Genomic DNA, 3,003 nt, shown 5'->3' with positions numbered 1-3,003 from the left:
TTTTTTGCACATTTCTTCTTTAGGGTTTTATTTGAGGGACATACTCGGGTATGTAAAAAGGAGGGAGCTGAGCATAGTGACCCAAGGAGAACAGGGCATCGGCCTCAGGCCCTGTCTCGGCACCCAAGAACCTACCAAGCCCTCGCAAGGTGACACTTAATCCTTTTCTGATGCTCACTTTTATTTTCGCTCCAATCTTTCTTCATTTTTTTTCTAGCAAGATGCCACCCCTAGGAGAGTGGCTCCTAGATTCCGAGTTAGCGGTGGCCTACTCTCCCATAGAGGATAATGCAATTGATCTCTTCATGAAGCCTTTGCCCAAGGCTTCTCTGCTTTATCACATGTAGTTGTTGAGTCTTCAGACGCTTCTAAGATCTGAGAGGGGATATTAGCTTGCTTATATTAGTTCTTTTAGTTTGGCATCTCTTTGTTGTGAGCTCCTGTAGCAAGAGTCTAATAGAGATATAAGAGCTATGGTAGGCTAGTTGCATTTTCTTTATTTGTCAGCTTCTTCTATGCATTCCTAGGCTAGTTATTGCTTTCCATAGTCCACCTATACTTGTGGACATTTTTGTTATCATCTAGGATTTTTTCAGGGTCACCTCTATTTTTCTAGCATTTTTTTCTTCAGTGGCATTTATTATTGATCGGTTAGTATTTATGACCTCCCCTAGCATATGTTAGCTAGATTTGAGCATTTATGGCTATTTATAGCTAGCCTCTCCACTTAGTAGGAACATACTCTTTAGTCTTCTGTATTCCCTTTGCATGTGCATACTCCAATACTCTGACTCTTTGTGCTTGTGTAAAGAGCTAAATTATGGGCATATAAAAGGGCAAAGGACATATGTACAAGATATCATTTTTTATACAATAATACAACTTTGTCCTTCTTTTTTCTAGCCTCTCGTATCCTTTCATGGCTTCCAACCATCTCTTTCCTTCTTTCTTGTCTTTCTCTCTCCTCATTTAGACTTTCTCTCCCCCCTCCTGCACTCTTGTTCTCTCTTTCTTGCAATCTTCTCTCTCCTCTCAGGTCCCTTCATGACAAGTGGTATCAGACCATTGGTCTTTGATCCATTTTCTTCTCTTCTTTATATTTAGTCTCAATTTTCATCATAAAAACCTATTTGAGACAAGTATTATAGGTAAAGACATGGATAGTGACTAGTAGTGACTTGCAAGATAACTACATTTGGAAGAAGATAAATATGGAGATCTTTGATGCGGGAAGGGACAAATATGGAGGCATTTTGGTCAAAATAATAGGCCATTTTTGGCAGCTAGTTTGGTAAAAGAGGAATTTATTGGAGCAAAAAGAGAGACTAGTGCTACTTGCTTTTGAAAGGGGGCTTCTTCTTCCTTCTTTCTTCAAGCTTTCATGGCAGATTCATCAACATGTCTCTCTTCCTGTGCATCCATGGCCAAAATACATGCTCTAACTTGATTCTTCTCATCATTTCAAGCAAGATCATAACTATTTTGAAGGAAAAAGCATCATGTGAGCTACAGTAGTATTGCAAGCTATTGGCACCAAGAACATGGTGATTTAAACTATTTTTGTGGTTTCTAATGTCATGGAAGTGGCTTGAAAGGGCTCTATTTCTAGCATTTACTATAATATATACTACTACAGATCTAATAAAGGGCCAACCATGGGAGCTTATTTGCTCAAGATATGAAGCAAGCATTGTTTGCACAAGAAGTAGGCGTTCTTCCAAACTTTAGAGACTGGCTTAACCTTCTGATCCAGGCTAGATTCAAAAGCACCTAAGAGCATCCATGCCATTTAGAGGCCAGATTCCATGTAGCACCATTGTCCTTGAATCAAGGCTTTTTGACTTCTTGTAGCAAGTCCAACACTACCTTTCTCTCAAGCATGCTTGGAATGGATCCCTTTCAACGAACACATAGAGATGATACAATAGTTGCAAATAGGAGGCAATCAATCAATGATCCACATTCCATAAAAGCCACAGTATATGCAGCACTAAATGTGTCACTAGCACTTGTAGTATCAAGGACAATCAGAGCAAGATATGCACATTGGACAACCATCTTCAGTTAAGAGAAAAGCACCCTTTTTCCCTAACTTCACTAAAACGTGCTTTACAGCCATCTCTTGACATCTTCTTGTAGCATGGATAGCATCATCAAGAGTTTCAATTGTTGTTCATGTTAAACATGCGAGTTCTGTTTCATTTGGATTGAGTATTGTTATGCACTAAAGAAGATCCTCAGGAATTGGTGCTTCCGCACCTCCTACATCAATTATGACAATATACATTTACTTCCCTACAATGATAATCAAATTCTGGCCACTGGGTTGTAGCAGAATGACAATAACATGGCCTCTAAAAATAGAAACTGAATTGAGATGTTCAATTCTTACACCAGAAGATTATAACACATAATTTGTCCCCAATGTTCCATGAGATCTTTTATGCTAGACATATGATGAATCTAGAATAGCCAGATAGATGGTGATCATGAAATGGATTTGTAACATGATCAACTTATTTTAGAATTCATTGCTCATTGCACTTGATCAGCCGCCTTACTTTTGATCAGATCTCACATTGTAGATTGCAGTTGCTCAGCCACCTTCCTAGACTCAAATTTATCAAACAAGGATCTTAGAGTGAGCTTTCTTGCCAAATTCAATCCTACTATTCTTTGGTGCATCAAGCCCTTCAATAGCCTTGTAATTTTTTGTCACTTTCAAAGGACATAGGATGGAGCTTTGCAACTTTTACTGCATTCAAAGGAAATAGGATGGAATCTGCTTGGGAAGATAGCCAATCTATAGTAGCACCATCCAAGTCTTGATAGGAGTTATCATGAATGAGTTTGTAGTAGGAGATCTATCCATTGCTGAACCATCACTCAACTTTTAAGCTTTCATAGAGGTGGCATTCACTGATTGGAACTGAACTGCTTGGAGATGGTAGAACTAAACTACTTGGAATTGAACTACCTAGAGATTACATTCACTGCCACTAT

The 3,003-nt window shown here is 38.8% G+C and overlaps 1 pseudogene; it reads right to left on the bottom strand.

The window, feature by feature from the left end:
* Window positions 1-1,827: 1,827 nt before the first annotated feature.
* LOC148022697 (ribokinase pseudogene) lies at window positions 1,828-2,398 on the bottom strand (annotated as a pseudogene).
* Window positions 2,399-3,003: the final 605 nt, after the last annotated feature.

This window comes from Lygodium microphyllum, chromosome 16, assembly GCF_053477565.2.
Source record: "Lygodium microphyllum isolate KBCC chromosome 16, Lygodium_microphyllum_v1.1.10, whole genome shotgun sequence".
Taxonomy (NCBI): Eukaryota; Viridiplantae; Streptophyta; class Polypodiopsida; order Schizaeales; family Lygodiaceae; genus Lygodium; species Lygodium microphyllum.
Note: the sequence above shows the minus strand (reverse complement) of the source record. Positions and strands in the feature narration are given on the sequence as shown.